Source organism: Schistocerca gregaria, chromosome 5, assembly GCF_023897955.1.
Source record: "Schistocerca gregaria isolate iqSchGreg1 chromosome 5, iqSchGreg1.2, whole genome shotgun sequence".
NCBI lineage: Eukaryota > Metazoa > Arthropoda > Insecta > Orthoptera > Acrididae > Schistocerca > Schistocerca gregaria.
In genome coordinates this window covers 589,813,502-589,831,356 of record NC_064924.1, presented here as the reverse complement: position 1 = coordinate 589,831,356, position 17,855 = coordinate 589,813,502, and positions in this window count along the sequence as shown.

The window sequence follows — 17,855 nt, the reverse complement described above, 5'->3', positions numbered from 1 at the left end:
ACTGCTCCCGGTTGCTGCCTCCCTGCGAGCCTGTAGCTAGCCCTCCCTGTCCCCAGGTGGATCGGAGGCTCCCTCCGATGCCCTGGCCTCTGGGTCGGCAATCATAGACACCTCTGACGTCCTTTCCCTCCCGACAATGGGAGTGGACGAACCTGTGTCCTCTCCCATGTGACGACCACAGTGGCATTGTCCAGGGCGTTTTCGCCGTTACGTGCACTTTTCAGGGGGAGGGATCAGGTACTGAGCACCACGGATTTCGCATCTGGAACTCGATTACTATTAGAGGTCTCTGCACCAATCGCGCCATAAGGTGTGGCGCTCCTGGCCCCGAGTCTAATGTAAGGTCGCCACTGTGGAGCACGTGATCCCAGCGACCAATAGCGACATACCCTGTCTCTCAGTGAGGCAGTCTGATATTAACGTTTACATTGCGTGTGCTTACTTCCCGTTTACGAGTGGACGTTATTTTGATTTCGTGAGGTTATCTCTTGTGATCCCGTTGGTACATACTTTCTTGTTCATTTTGGTGTCTTACTTGGTTGTCTGCCGTCATGCTTCTCCTTCCATTCCCGTTTGTCTGTGCTGTTTGTTCGCGGGCTTCTCCCGTTCGGTTCCACCGTGTTTTCCTTAGAGGCCAACCCGCGACTGTTCCTGTAGCGGTAACAACGCTCGTCTGTTCTGTACAAACAGGAAGTGAAATTGCGAGGACTGTACACCATCCTATGTCGCTTAGATACGTGGAAGTAACTGGTAAATGTGCCACCAGTATTTTTAACAAATCCGCATGGCAGGTGTTGACAAACACGGATGCGACCATCATGACGCTGTACACAGAACCTTGATTCATCCGAAAAAATAACGGTTTGCCATTCGTGTACCCAGGTTCGTCGTTGAGTACACTAACGCATGCGCTCCTGTTGGTGATGCAGCGTCAAGGGTAACGGCAGCCATGGTCTCCTAGCTGATAGTCCATGCTTTTGCAAACGTCGTCAGATGTTGGTGCTGATGGTTGTTGTCTGGCAAAGGTCCCCACTTGTTGACTCAGTGATCGAGACGTCGCTGCACGATCCGTCACAGCCATGCAGATAATATGCCTGTCATTTCGACTGCTAGTGATACGAGGCCGTAGGGATCCAGCACGGCGTTCCGTATTACCCTCCTGAACCCACCGATTCTATATTCTGCTAAACGTAACTGGATCTCGACCGACGCGAGCAGCAATACCGCTATACGATAAACTGCTATCGAGATAGGCTACAATCCGACCTTTATCAAAGTCGGAAACGTGATTGTACGCTTTTCTCCTCCTTACACCACGCATCACAAAAACGTTTCACCAGGCAACGCCGGTCAACTGCTGTTTGTGTATGAGAAATCGGTTGGAAACTTTCCTCATGGCAGCACGTTGTAGGTGTCGCCACCGGCGCCAACCTCGTGTGAATGTTCTGAAAAATAATCATATTCATTTAAAAGCATCTTCTTCCTGTCAGATAATTTCGCGTTTGTAACACGTCATCTTCGTGGTGTATCAATTTTAATGGCCAGTAGTTTACTTTGTTCTTGTGTTACGAACATGGAACAGCGGAACGTAAAGTCACGTTATGCCATCACGTTTTATGTTAAACATGGTGAATCCGCGAGTGTGACCTTTGAAAAGTTGAAACACATCGATGTTGTGCATTTCTTATTAACAGAACAAGTTCTCCGCTGGAACGAATCAGTTTTGGAAAGGCGAGAAAACTTTGAAGATGAACCTCGATCAGGGAGACATTCAGCTTGAAAAACAGTACCTGTGCGCGCTCTTGTGAGATAAGACCGATGTTTAACAATATCAAGAGAGTGTTGTACTACGTGAAACGTCCCCTTATAAAAATTGTACATGACTGTGCTTAAATTGACACACACTATTTTAGCGCAACGCTATCTGACTTTAAAAAATCCCTATAAAAGAATGGCCCTGACTAACATTAATCTATTCGTTTCACAAATCACTTACCTCAGAAAAATCTTCGTTACTCGAACTACTGCAATACAGCGAGCGCCACTACTGCCAGTTAAATAAACGATTCAAACTACTGAAGGCACTAACTACTGATAAGCACAGTTAGCAAATGAAAGATTTTGATAGAGAACAAACAACGTATTTACCTTAATAGTCACAATATATATAGCAGTTCATGACATTCATTCTTATAAATTTCTAAAATCCGCCATCTCTCTGCCCACGTCCACCACTGCTGGCGGCTCACATCAAACTGCACAACGCTACGCGCTTCTAACATCCAGCTGCCCGCCATTACAATGGCGAGTATTACAACAATGCCAACCAGCCACTGACTGCACACAGCACAGCCAGTGATTTTTCATACAGAGTGCTATGTGGCGTTACCAATGAAAAAACATAAACAGCCTACTTACATAGGCAATTATACAAATTGTTTTGGGCAGTGGCCTATACAGATTTGAAAACTTTTTTCATAATTACAATAACAAAGAAATGAAATGCACACACTTATCGATACACTGTTGGTCAAAAGCTAAAATTTTCTCACAGTCCATAAAGACAGTCCCGATCGTTCATCACAGTAAAATAGCAGTGTTTTTGCTCAATGTCTGAGCCATAAAAGAAAATGCACACGGAAGTAGTGGATTTCCATGCATTCTTGAAGAAATAGTGTTGTCCTTCCAACAGAAAGACAGTGTTGACTCTTGACATGCAGGCAGGTAATGGGCCACAACAGAGCAAACCCACAGCAGAGTCAGTCGAAGTTTTGAAGAATATTGGTAGGTTGGTAATCACAGAGCAGACCCACTGTAGTCCTAGTAGAGATTATGGTATTGGTGGGCCACCAGAGGTGCAGACCCACTGCAGTCCTTGTAGAAATAATGGTATTGGTGAGTCCTCAAAGGTGTAGATCCACTGTAGTCCTTGTAGAGATGGCTAGCAGCCAACGTCTGCGACTGTGCAGGTGCACAGTCACCATCGAAGAGTCTCGTGGACAATATAGCAAGTCCATAAACCACCACTTGTCCAATCACAAAGAATATGTTTGAAATGTCCTTAGAACCAGCAATGCTGTTATCCAGTCCCTTGCTGAATTATTAACACACGTGCAAACACTATCAGTCTCTACTTCTCACATGTTGTCCATATACTATGACCAACAGAAACGTGTGCAGTGAAATGCAGTTTACAAGTTACTTAATTTGATGAACGGGTGTCAATTACTATTTTATAACATGAGAATACAATAACAAAGGTAAAAAATATATCACTTAAGAACATAATAGTACAGATAACATTTGCAGTAATACAGGCTTTACTAAAGTTATGTGTTACAAAAATTATGACACTAAGTACATACATAAAAGATCAGAATAACTTTTGAAACATCAACTTCACACATGAGCATTAGAACAAAACAGAATAAATAGTGTGTAAACATCTATACGAAGTGAATAACATGTTAATAATGCAAATTATATTTGAGGATAACAGTATTCCTCATCATAGTGAATGTAGCTTAGTATTAGAAGAGAAAAAATTCTGTGAAACAGTACAGAGAGACAGGAAGAAAATAAATACACAAGGGTACACAAACAGGGTAACATTTGGTACTGCAGTCCAACCCAAAACTTCATTCCATAGATCGTCCCTCTTATTTCAACATTTGCTCCAGCCGAAAAAAAAATCCAATCCAAGCATGCTTTCTGTATTCTGTTCACATCCTCTTTCAGAAATAGTTTTTCTCCAATGTACACAACTTTTTTGGCCAATCCATTTTCTTATAGCTTCTCAATGCTTTTCTTCCAATTAATCATACTTAGTTTCTTATATAGTCTACCTCCTCTTAAGCTAACTTAAACCTACTGAGCTCAGATGCTAAACTAAGGGACGACGCAGTGCAGCAGCACAAAACAATTAACACAAACAGTAATGACAAATAAATGCAAATTGGCAAAAAAAGGCAGCAATATAGGACTTAGCAAAGCAAATGCAACATTACAACTAATATGAGCTGCCCACCACTACAATGGCGAGTATTACAACAATGCCAACCAGCCACTGACTGCACACAGCACAGCCAGTGATTTTTCATACAGAGCCCTATATGGCGTTACCAATAAAAAAAAACTAAACAGCTACTTAAATAAAATGTCCTTGGAAGGCTCGGGAGAAAGATGAATCGAGGGACACCGGGCTTTGCAGACCAGTAGATGCTACATCATAACAAAGCATGTCAAAAGGCCACTTTCACGACGAAATTTTTTATCTCAATATGTCTTCCTGTTGTTCCAGCAAATCCCCCTCCCCCTTTCCCCCCCACCCCTATTCACTTGATCTGAGTCTTTGTGTCCTTTTTCTTATGTCGAAAACGCAAAAGTCTTAGAGGAACATCATTTGTGGGCTCCTTAAAAAGTTTAAAAGAATGTGACCGAGATGTTAAGTGCCCTGCCAGTTCAAGCCTTTCACAAACGCTACCACGACTGGGAACAACGACTCTTCCTATGTAAAGGTGCCAAGGGAACTACTTTGAAGAAGATAATACTCTTTTTTGAGAATCAAAAATAAAATCATTTGAAGATGCAAAATCAGTCTCATTAATCTTCTCACACACGTCGTAAAACTTATTCTAGGAAAAGCTGATGCCAGGATTACGTTCATTGAAAAAATATTGAAAAAATACTGATCCACGAAGGAACTATCGCACCGTAGTGTGAGAACGTTACCATACAGATCATGGAAACATATTATAACAGCGAGCGCCGTACTTATGAAGAACAAACGGCCGACACTTTTACTCTCATTGGTGCCTTTGGAAATGATTACGACCAGAAATTCCTGATGTCAGAACTCAAACGAAGGTCAATCGACAGTTGCTCTTTCCACACACCATCCGAGGATAGAACAATGGAAAGAGAAAGCGACATAGGCACCATAAGAACCAGCCACCACACTCAAGAAGGTAGGGTACAGAGTATCTGTAAAATGTAAACGTAAAACTCTAACTGGCAGTGTGTCTGACCTGCTTAAAGTGTCCTATAAGAAATGACTGGCTGTATGCTTGAGTTGTAAAAGTGTCCTATGGCCAACGGAAACCTATTTCAAGCATTGATTTGACAATATTATGAAAGGGATTGATTGCTACTCACCATACAGTGGAGATGTCCAGTCACAGACAGATAAAACAGAAAGACTATTAAAGACGTATGCTTTCAGCCAAAAGGCCTCCTTCTGAATTAGAGAACATACTCACACACATTCACACAAACGCAGCTCACCCACACATGACCACTGTCTTTGGATGAGTAATTCAGAAGGGGGTTTTCTAGCGGAGAACTTATGTGTTTAGTAATCTTTTTTTTTTTTTTGTGCATTCCTGCGACTGAACATCTCCGCTATATCTTGAATTGCAGTATATCGTATTTATGATTTTTTATTATTCTGTCGCGGATTTTCACCGTTCGAAGTACAGACCTTAAATATACACCCCGTAACTCTTTTGAAACCCATGATTGTCTCCCATTCCGACGCATAAATTTGAAATTTGGCTGAAAGATCCGTACGCTTGTCCGAAATGGTGAAAACCATGGCGCCCTGTAATGTTACCCTCGGACCTGGCGACAAGTCAGACAGCAAGGTGTCAACAAGTGCAAAGAAACTTTCACAGCTCCTTTCATGCGAGCTGCAAGGCGGGTTAAAGCTATCACACTAGCACCAAATTTCACCACAACTCTGCCCAACGCCACCATGGACATGAAACACCACGTAAGAGGTGTTGAAGGGGTTGCATAGCCCTCTGATGCTAGAACCGCTGCAAGGCTGAAAGTGTTTCGAAGTTGCTGGCAGCTACATTTGTAACGTGCTCTATTAAGGCAGGTGTTGTCTTTGACCACGAAATACGTGGGAAGCAACGCCCCAAGCGCACGAAAAATCCATTGAAACTCTTTATTCCACTCCGTTAAGCCTTTACATGTCGATTCTGAGCGGCGACGTGTCTGAAACGTTTTCCGCGGACTCCCACTTAAAACTTGTGATTTCAACGCTGCGTTTCATGGTTCTGTCTTCCATCGTAGCCGCATCAAAAGAAGGAGCGAAACTTATGTAAGATGTTGGGTGACTACCTCACAATCATGTGACACTTCCATGGTACCGTTGGACAAGGTAATGGTGATATTTAGTGCCGATGTGACACCTTTAATGCACCTTACAGGTCCCTTTTTTTTCGCATGTTTCGACACATTGCTGTTTGAAGCATCGCAGATCCCGAAGGTGACGTCACAGGACTCGATGCTATTGCACCACTACAGACAAAGATTGTAGACATATTTGAGCTAAATCTGAAAGAACTTCGTCGGAATGACAAACCATTCCTGGGCTTCGAAAAAGTGCAAACGATATTCAGTATTCGTGGTTTTAGACCATCAGCAATCTTTTATAAGGACGTTATATTTTCAGGGGTCTGTAATGACATCTCGCAAAAAGAACGCTTACAGCGATTTTCGCTTTATGAAGGTCGTCTAGTCGCCCTAGTAAGTTCCGGAAAACTACGGTGCACCTTCAGAGTCTGTTTGTGCACAGCTAACGCGGGGAGACTCTGCACTAGGAAATGTAGTGAGCGTCCGTCCCACGCAGCAGTAGTAGCGGCATTCAGCGGCGCTGACAGATCGTGTGCGCCTGAGTGGCACATAGTGCTGCGGGTGTGACAGCAGTAACGGGCAGAGGCGGCGGGCGATATTTCTATAGTGGGGCGAAGCGGCGCGATGGGATCACGGCCAGCGCAGACGGAAGGAAATAGGGAATACTCCAACCCCTTCGCCTGTGCCGAAACGCGAAGCTGGAGGGGTCAGGCGGAAGGGTGGAGGGGGCTGGTATGTACCACTGGTGGCGGCGCGCAGAAGCGAAGCGGTTCTGGGGACCCGGAGCAGGCGGCAGGCGGAAGAGATGCCGGCAAAGGGGGGCCCGCGCCGGGCCGCGGGGGGCCGAGAGGAAAAATCCAATTTACTTGCGTGGGAAGACGGAAACAGAAAGAATAAGAATACTAGGCTGCCAGTCGTAGAAGGACGAGGAGGAAGTAGCGCGCTGCAGCGACTGCTCTGTGTGTGTGTATGTGTGTGTGTGTGTGTGTGTGTGTGTGTGTGTGTGTGGGCGAGGGAGGGGGAGGGTAGGGGGTCGCAATCGGAAACGAGGGAGTCCTGTTGGTGTGGCACTGTGTGGCCGTTACCGTGCGACTCAGAACGCTGCGCGCTGCCGGCGAAATAACGCGCAGCACGGCACGTCTCCACAGCTGTGAGGTGTGAGCCGTTCTGATGGTTGCTCCAGGGCCCGTTTCGGACCGAGCGGCAGCGACCTCTTGGTCGTCTTACCCTTCTCTTCCCCCAGACTACGCTTTTCCGACATTCGTTGCCACGATACGTATTTGCTCTGAGCTTGCGTTTATTAGCCGTCAAGGTCTTAGGATCGCAACTGCAGCAGAGCTAGTGCGAGATCTTTGCAACTGCACTTGTTTTCAGTTCATTCCAGAGGAAATCACTCTCCTAATTCTCTGCCATTCCAGTTTATGCTTCGAGTATCAGATGCAACTGAGAATTCGACGAAGAATTTTTAGACACAGTCTCTCCCTCTCTCTATCTATCTTTCTCCCCCCCCCCACCCGCTCTCTCTCTCTCTCTCTCTCTCTCTCTCTCTCTCTCTAGCAGCATTGTCTTTCACTGTCAGGATAAACTGAACCATCTTAGTCTTTCCGCAAAACACAAGTTGTGACAAACGTAATGGGATAGCAATGTGCACATGTAGAGATGGCCTTAGTATCCTGTACACAACATACAGAAGCAAAGTCCATCCGCGGAGCTGTAATTTGTACTCGAATAATTAATGTCGAAAAATTTCCGGCGTTATTATCGTCTCACGACGGCAGATAAGACTTTGAACGTGGAAGGGTAGATGGAGCTAGATTCATGCGGCATTCCAATTGGAAAAACGGTCAACAGCGCAGTATGTTACCTCTCGTTACTGTACACAGAGAGAGGAGAGAGAGAGAGAGAGAGAGAGAGAGAGAGAGTTTGTGTGTGTGTGTGTGTGTGTGTGTGTGTGTGTGTGTGATTATGGTCGCACGATGGAAAATAATAGGTTTTGAAAGTTGAATGGTAAATGAAGCTAGATGCATGTTACATTCCAATTCGAAAAATGTTAGATAATTTTATATTATGAGGTCTGCAATACCAAGAGTGCACCGAGAGACCGAATTTTAGGCATTACCTCTCATCACGGACAACGCAATGGTGGATGGCCTTCACTTAACAATCAAGAGTAGCGACATCTGTGTAGACTTGTCAATGCAAACAAATAGGCGACACTGAAATAATCGCAAAAATCAATGTAGAATGCAACTATCCGTTAGGGGAGTGCAGCGAAATTCGGCACTACTGGGCTATGGCAGCACACGACAGAAACGAGTGCGTTTGCTAATACCGTGACTACGCCAGCAACGCATCTTCTGGGCTTTGATCATGTTAGTTGGATCCTTGACGATTGTGGAAATTGTGGGCTGGTCAGATGAGTTCCGATTACAGTTGGTAAGAGCTAATGATAAGATTTGAGTTTGGCGCATACCCCTGCGAAGCCATGAACTCTAGATGTCAACAAGGCACTGTGCAAGCTGCTGGTGGCTCAACAACGGTGTGGGTTGTCTTTACATGATATGGATTGAGTCCTCTGGTCAAACATAACAAACGGAGACGGTTTGCTGCATCATGTTCCCATAAAACGATGAACCCTTTGTGACTCACGGTGCACCATTTTACTAGACCACCTTTGTTCCTAGTTTGAAGAACTTTCTAGACATTTCGAGTGAGTGATCGGTCCACCGATATCGCCAAACATGAATCCCATCGGAAATTTTCGAGACATAATTGAGAGGTACGTTCGTGCACAAAATCCAGCACCGGCAACCCTTTCGCAATTATGGACGGCTTTGTGTTCTGCACGGGACTTCCAACGACTTGATTAGTCCATGAAATTTCGAATACCTGCATTACGCCGGGGGAAAGGTAGTCGGACACCATAACAGGAAATGCCCCACACATTTTGTCACCTCAATGTAGTTCGCGTTCTAAAGCTCATCTCTGTGCCTCTCATTACGTCTCATAATGCTGGAGACACCATCAGACAGTCTGCAGACGCAGATAGCAGTTTGAACTTAAACTAACTCAGCTGAGCCACTATTTACTAAAAGTAAATTGTTTAACTGTCCAAAGCCTGAGAGCTAAATTGATAAGTAACTTAAAATTCTGCATTTGGTCGAAATATTGATTGGCAGTGGAGTAACTGTCCACGTTTCTTATCTTTGAAAACTGTACTACCTTTGAAGGTCAAGTGCGCCATTGTTCGTATCAGCAAATAGGTCTTAACAGATTAAACAGCTAGCAAGTCCTGAGTAATTACTGAACTTCGTAGTAGTCTCAGAGAGATAGCCGTAATGTCAGTTTGCAAACTTTCTACGTGCCGGTTATTACCGCTCATGGAGGAAGACTTGCCCGCAGTTAGTTACGAAGGCTGTTAATGACAGATAATAAGGATGTTAACAACATGAAATGTAAAGTGTTAAACAATTTGGTAAATAAATTAGTGGTTATTATTGTTGAAACGCACTTATCTTAACGTACAATTCTTAACTTTACAGGGTCAGAAGGAGAAAAGGATTAGAAGATGAATGATGTCAGACAAACGACGAACATTAATTTTACAAAAATGGTTCTATCACTGACTTTATTACTCCGAAGTTTAAGTAGTGCCATTTTTATGTTTACACGTTTTAAACCCCATTTGTCGTTCTCTTGTTATAGACAGATAACATATTCTACAGTTAGAGTAATGTATCTGTCCTAAAAAGGGATAAACTTCAAATAAACAAGAATGGAAAGAATCAATGCTTTTGTGTCTCTATAATGTTATTATAGTACTTGTTGGATTTGTTTGAGTTCCAAGCTGTTACTCCAGTACAGTATTCACATTAGAACACGAAACTTTAGCACGGAAATGCATTGTGGAGCTGAGCATAATGCCCCCCCTCCCGCCCCCACCCAAAAAAAAGAAATTCATCTAATACACCAGTTAGCGTTGTCAATAGAGCATACCGTACAGTCATTGGATATTTCATTAAACATTTGTAGACAATAATGGAGTAGAATCGGAACAACTATGCTGTGAACAATGATATCCCAAAATTAGCGGCAGATTAGATGTATACTAACGCAAGAAAATACTTTTGGAGGTGATGCCATTTCAGGAGACAGAAGACTAATATTTCAGCTGCTGATTGAAAAAAATACTACCAGTTTTGACAGCTAATTTCATCATGAGGAAACATAAAATAGCAATCAAGCATAATTAACATAGATAATTCAGTATCGTTAATATCAACTGGTAGTAAACAATTTTTTTTTCACCTACCAACTAACCATCACGACTATTACGCTTTTCTAAAGCCGGTGGGGGCACATCCTACTTAAAACACACCATTCTGGTAGTATTTATGGAATATTGCGTCGGTACTTGGAGGAAGACCCACACATTACACCGTCCGAAGTGGCCGAGCGGTTCTAGGCGCCCAGTCTGGAACCGCGAGCGCTACGGTCGCAGGTTCGAATCCTGCCTCGTGCATGAATGTTTGTAATGTCCTTAGGTTAGCTAGGTTTAAGTAGTTCTAGGTTCTAGGGCACTGCTGTACTCAGAAGTTAAGTACCATAGTGCTGAGGGCCATTTGAACCATTTGAACACACTACACAAATGAATACGCAGTCTTTTCATTCCACAGCAGTATTTATTTAACAGATCGTTATAAACTGATTTTCGTCTTCCTAGGCCGTCGTCAGTTAACTTTACACTAAGTAGATAGTGTACCTAACTTCAGCAAGAATTCGTCTCTCTACTAAGATTCTTCTTTCAAGGTATGTGTCATATTACAAATAAGCATTATGTTTGTTTTAACCTTAGACACCTACCTATCTCGACAACAACGCATCATACAAAAAAAGAGTGTTCTACGTAGAAAGTAAACATTATAGGCGACATCTGCCAGAGCTACAATTGGTCACCTTCTAACCATTCCTAATGCGTGGTTTGTGTCAGCTTTGTATTTTAAAATAGAGACACCTCAATTTTTGTTAAACACATTCGAAATCTACGCCAAAAATTACATACGGTTTACTGCATTCCGGTTTACCGTAATAGGTAAATATCAAGGGTAACTGATTTTGTAATGAAGAACATATACATTGGGTTCTAAGTTTCATTTGACATGTACATGTTAACCTTCGTGTTTAAGCACTCATTGCGAATTACATTTGTGGTGAGAGGTGAGGAGACTCACCGAAATCAAGCACCTCGATGGTGACAGGCAAGGGCATAAACAGAAATCAAGTACGCCAATCGTGAGATGGAAGTGGACTCATTGATATCAAGTATTCCGACGTCAACATAGAGGTGACATACACGCCATTGCTCCTGGATCATAATAAACAAGGTCCTAACAGGATGCTGAAATGTCTAACCGTATCATGCTCTAAATCATATTTGCAACACTAAAGTAAATTTGGAAGATAAATATCAACGGATAGCACATAAAGCCTTACATTTACACCCCTGGAAATGGAAAAAAGAACACATTGCTCCGGACACTGCGAGAGGGCTGTACAAGCAATGATCACACGCACGGCAAAGCGGACACACCAGGAACCGCGGTGTTGGCCGTCGAATGGCGCTAGCTGAGCAGCATTTGTGCACCGTCGCCGTCAGTGTCAGCCAGTTTGCCGTGGCATACGGAGCTCCAACGCAGTCTTTAACACTGGTAGCATACCGCGACAGCGTGGACGTGAACCGTATGTGCAGTTGACGGACTTTGAGCGAGGGCGTATAGTGGGCATGCGGGAGGCCGGGTGGACGTACCGCCGAATTGCTCAACACGTGGGGCGTGAGGTCTCCACAGAACATCGATGTTGTCGCCAGTGGTTGATGGAAGGTGCACGTACCCGTCGACCTGGGACCGGACCGCAGCGACGCACAGATGCACGCCAAGACCGTAGGATCCTACGCAGTGCCGTAGGGGACCGCACCGCCACTTCCCAGCAAATTAGGGACACTTTTGCTCCTGGGGTATCGGCGAGGACCATTCGCAACCGTCTCCATGAAGCTGGGCTACGGTCCCGCACACCGTTAGGCCGTCTTCCGCTCACTCCCGAACATCGTGCAGCCCGCCTCCAGTGGTGTCGCGACAGGCGTGAATGGAGGGACGAATGGAGACGTGTCGTCTTCAGCGATGAGTGTCGCTTCTGCCTTGGTGCCAATGATGGTCGTATGCGTGATTGGCGCCGTGCAGGTGAGCGCCACAATCAGGACTGCATACGACCGAGGCGCACAGGGCCAACACCCGGCATCATGGTGTGGGGAGCGATCTCCTACACTGGCCGTACACCTCTGGTGATCGTCGAGGGGACACTGAATAGTGCACGGTACATCCAAACCGTCATCGAACCCATCGTTCTACCATTCCTAGACCGGCAAGGGGACTTGCTGTTCCAACAGGACAATGCACGTCTGCATGTATCCCGTGACACCCAACGTGCTCTAGAAGGTGTAAGTTAACTACCCTGGCCAGCAAGATCTCCGGATCTGTCCCCCATTGAGCATGTTTGGGACTGGATGAAGCGTCGTCTCACGCGGTCTGCACGTCCAGCACGAACGCTGGTCCAACTGAGTCGCCAGGTGGAAATGGCATGGCAAGCCGTTCCACAGGACTACATCCAGCATCTCTACGATTGTCTCCATGGGAGAATAGCAGCCTGCATTGCTGCGAAAGGTGGATATACACTGTACTAGTGTTGACATTGTGCATACTCTCTTGCCTGTGTCTATGTGCCTGTGCTTCTGTCAATGTGATCATGTGATGTATCTGACCCCAGGAATGTGTCAATAAAGTTTCGCCTTCCTGGGAGAATGAATTCACGGTGTTCTTATTTCAATTTCCAGGAGTGTATGTCGTAAAATGAAATGTACAATTAAATGTGTTGGATCTCAATTGCACAAGCAGCCACATTTGGTATTTGTCAGCATCATCTACAGCGAATGAGAAACAATGCATTCTTGAACAATACGTATTTTCTCGCCTAGCGTCCGCATATCGAACAAAAATGGGAAGGGGTGGTGATTCCCATTTGAAAGTACAAAGTTAATCCCAGACACGCCGTGAGGGTGGTTACGAGGTGGCCAGTTGCAGCACAGACAGATGCTCTCTTTACTGGCATTAAATTTTCTCCTACGACATTTGTTCCTTAGGATAAATCAAGATATTCAGTAGTCTGAAGGTAAAACAAACACCCCATATATATATATATGCAAAAGGATAGATTGGTTCCCAAAAATTTCTGAAAAAAATTTATAGTACAGTTTACTCAGAGACTAAAAGTCTAGAAATGTACGAGCGAAAAACAGAAACGTTGTGCAAATGAGTAATGGCACCGATTACTATGGTATATGGTAAAACTGAAGAATGTTATGGACAGGCCGCTGCTTGGGTTAGGGTGTATAGCGAAACAGTGTTTGATTATTAATGACCAATGGTTTTCTTAATGGCCAGAATTTAGAGCAATATTTGTTTTCTGTTTCAGTTCCTCTATGGAGGACATCACATTTAAAATGATAAGATTGACATTCATTCAGAGCACGTTCGGCAAAGGTGGAATCTTTCTTTTTGGGTCTCATACCTTATTGACCCACATATAATTTGATATGCTGTGGAAGTGAAGAACATCAGTAAAACCTCCAAATACATTTTTACTGATAGTAATTCGAAACACCTAACAGACATGAAACCAACAGCACCCAGATATTGTAGGTAACCTAAGCTTCAAAACGAAAAGGGTATTTCAGTAAAACATGTATTGTCTTCAGTTTCAGGACTTCGCCTTCAGTAAAACATGTATTGTCTTCAGTTTCAGGACTTCGCCATGAATTATTCAAAGAGATAGATTCAGTAATTAAAAGAGAAAGTAAATATGAACAAAAATTCAGTTGCATTAGTGGAAGAAAAAATGAAAATATATACCAACTTCACGTTGTGCCTAGCTCTTCTCATTTAATGTACGCAGGCTATTTTCCAATATTACTGGTATGGAGATTTTAATTCAATTGTTATGTGGAAGCCGCACAAATGCAGTGGTAATGGAAGATATTAGATTCACAACTGAGACATACTTGAAGTAAAATTTTATCCACTTTCAACAGAATCTGTGCAGTCAGCCACATGGATAAGCAACTGGATCCCATGCAGCCCCTTATTGACTGAGATGTTTATGGATAATTTTGAACAAACATTTTTAGACAAATAACCTCTAAGTTCTAAGATACAATAGTGGGGTTGATACAGGGAAGATGTACTGTACTTGTGGACTGGTACCACCAGACAGTGATATAACTTTTTTTAACGTTTTAGTTCATTCTACAGTAAAATCTAGTTTACAGTGAAGTGGAAGGAGATATCATCAACTTTTTAGACCTTTCCATTGACTTTGGTAAGCAAAAACATTTATTCAAGAAATATAGGGCAGGAATTATTACAGACACGTTAATATTGGCCAGATCCCAGCATCCCACAATACAAAAACACGTAGCCTTCCGCTCCCTGGTGCAACACCTACTATCTATAACACAAACCAAACCAGATTTTGAAAGTGAATTAAAAATAGCGTACGTCAAAGCTTATAGTCCTACTCTGACTGACAATATACTCAGTAGAAAGAAGTAACACACAATAACAGCATTCCTGTCCCCCTTCGACAGCACTAAGCCAAGTGGATAACAAATAGGTGCCCATGCTACATGTAAGCAGAATTTCACAAATATGTGCCAGCAACCTAAAATCAAGGAAATTTACTCCAAATTTTTACTTTGGGAATGCTGTTGCGCATATTCTGTTCAACACTAAGCGTAGTATTCCACCTTTGGAAGAGAGTAAAAATTGTAAGATATCCAGCAACAGGCGTGGCATACTATCTGTAGGTCACTCAAGTAGGGTTATAATTAATAGACTGACTGAGCATGATAGTTGCTGAAAACTCAAAAGCGAAGATTTCTTTTTTGTTGGACTTGCTCGGTATGAATGTCATTCTTAAGATATTGAATATGATGTCTTTCATAGAGAATTACAGGCAGATAAAGGACATCACACGAAACTATAGTCGTTAATGAATTTCAGTCAAAGAAATCTAACATTGTCCCTAATAACGAAACACAGTTACCTTATTCACCCTTACTAAAGTAAGAGCAATCAGTCAGTGTTTCTCAGTTTCACACTGACATTTCAGAACCACCTGCCCATCCCGTCCCTCTTCTTTTGGCCTATTCATCACATTCTCCAGTTTGTCCATACAAGATAGCAATCTGTGTCGTTACTCACTTGTACAGCTTTTTTCCCCTCTTACATTACTATACTTTTAATCTTTGAGTATAGTTTAATATTAGATCGTTTTGTTGAGAGCTTCTTTGGTAAATTTGGAAATATGTGATAAGATCTTAAGGGACCAAACTGCTGAGGTCATCGGTCCCTAAGCTTACGCCTACTTATTCTAACGTAAATTAACTTCACGCTATGGACAGCACACACACACCCATTCCCGAGAGAGGACTCGAACTTCCAGCAGGGGGACCCGCGCGGGCCGTGACAAGGTGCCGTAGAACGAGTGGCTACCCGGCGCGAGTTTTCTTTGAGTATTACAAATACTTGTGTTTTTATACAGCTATACGCTTGTAAATTTTTGCATATCTTTGAAAAACAGTATGTCACCAGAAATAAACTACCGCTGAAGTTGTGTGGACTGTTTACTTAGAATTAACCCTCGGAACACGAATGCGAGTTACTTTACTCCCACCATCTGAAAATATTGTTATCTAGTCATGTACCTTACGTTTTAAAATGTATTATTTTTGATCAATTCTAGTAACAGATTCTATAACAGTTTTAAATTTTTCACTACAATGCCAACCAAAAAATTTTATCACTATAGCGGACGTAACTTTTTACATCAAGTGCCATATTCGTATTTTTAGTTTCAGGACAGATCTCCCACGTCAGTAGGTATTTTAAAATTATGTTCTGAGTGAAACTGACCGACGGTTAACGAAATTTGTAAGTTTTTGCTAATTTTTATAGTGGTCTTGAAAAATTACTCCTTAGTTATGAAACATGCGTTGGTACTGTTAACGTTGTTCAAAACGACGTTTTCAGCTTCTGAACTGTACTTACACATCAGAACCTATATAAGCAGTGTCTTCTTAGTAGTACTCAACAACAGTTAAGGTAATTTTGTTTTTTAAATGTTTCCTAGAATGGGCATGAAATACGCCGTTCTTGGTACTAAACGTTATCGAATATATGTAGGTGTAGCTTGTGTTATGTTATTCGACAATGGCTTAGAAGCCGACAGCTGGTCCATAATGAACAGTTAAGTAACAGTTACTGCGAAAAATAAATACTGTGTATTCACGATTGTTATATTCTCTTCTAATAGTGATTATTAAAGTTGGAGTAAGTTATTATAAATAATATCATACATCAATTTTCAATGTATATCAAAAAGAAAACTACTCCCGAAATCTCTATCAACGGCGTAATGCTTTCACTTCATGGCAGATGGGACACTGTGGTGTCTCGAGTTTGAAAATATTTTTTTTTTCTTGTTACTAAATACTTTTACGATTTTCTTTACATAAATTCAAGTATTTTTTGGAAGCTAGCTCCTAAAATATTCCATAGGTTCTGAGCTTAGGAGTTTCGTTTTAGACATAAATAACGAGAAAATACTTCGCCACATTTACTTTAACTATCATGAATTGAGCCTTCCTTCTAATTACTGTGATTACGTAGCGTGAATGCTCTGGTAAGCAATAACCAAGAAAAAAAATCCAGTGACGATACGTTTCCGTAACCATGTCTACGTAAAACGTCTATATTAGTACCACAAAATCAGCTATGCCACTTATAAACCTTGAAATTAGGTCTCCGTTCGTTCGTAGCCATATCAGCTGGCAAATCAAATACTTATTGTACACCTATTTGCTTCGATGAAAATAAAATCTCCTCCATTTATACAGGCTCCGGAGAAGTACAATTGTTATACTAGATGCCCAAGCAGTAGTGCAAAAGTATTAAAATTTAAATTTGCCGCGTAACCGCGACTGCGTTGCAGCCCCTGCGATGCTACTGTTTTCTCGATTGCCCAGCGTACTAGAGTTGCTGTAAATGCTTCGTTATTTGACACTGCAACCACGAAATGAAAGCAACAACAGTTTAGCGATCTATTTCACTATTGATAACACATTATACAGTCGTGCAGACCTGGGAGACGCACTTCGATCTTATAACAACAACAGCGCAAGAGAAATAGCACCAAATTGAGAAACTGAAGGAGAGAGACACTATCACATTGGACATCTGAATATATATATATATATATATATATATATATATATATATATATATATATATATATATATATATATATATATATACTAAATTTTAAGAGTCAAAGATACAAATATACTGCTTCGTAGCACATTACATCAAGAGTATTGTCAGAGGTTCTCTACAAACTAATATCTCGTAGAATTAACAATCTTATATTCCATGTCCGTTAGTTATCTTTTCTTGAACATTGTCTGTAATGTTGGTCCCACTATCTGTCCTGCTCTTTATAACAGACGCATCACATAAATAGTATCTAACGGTTTGGGTTCACACTCACCAGCACTTCATGTCACGACCACTGTACAGACTTTTACACATAACATCTATGTAAAATTG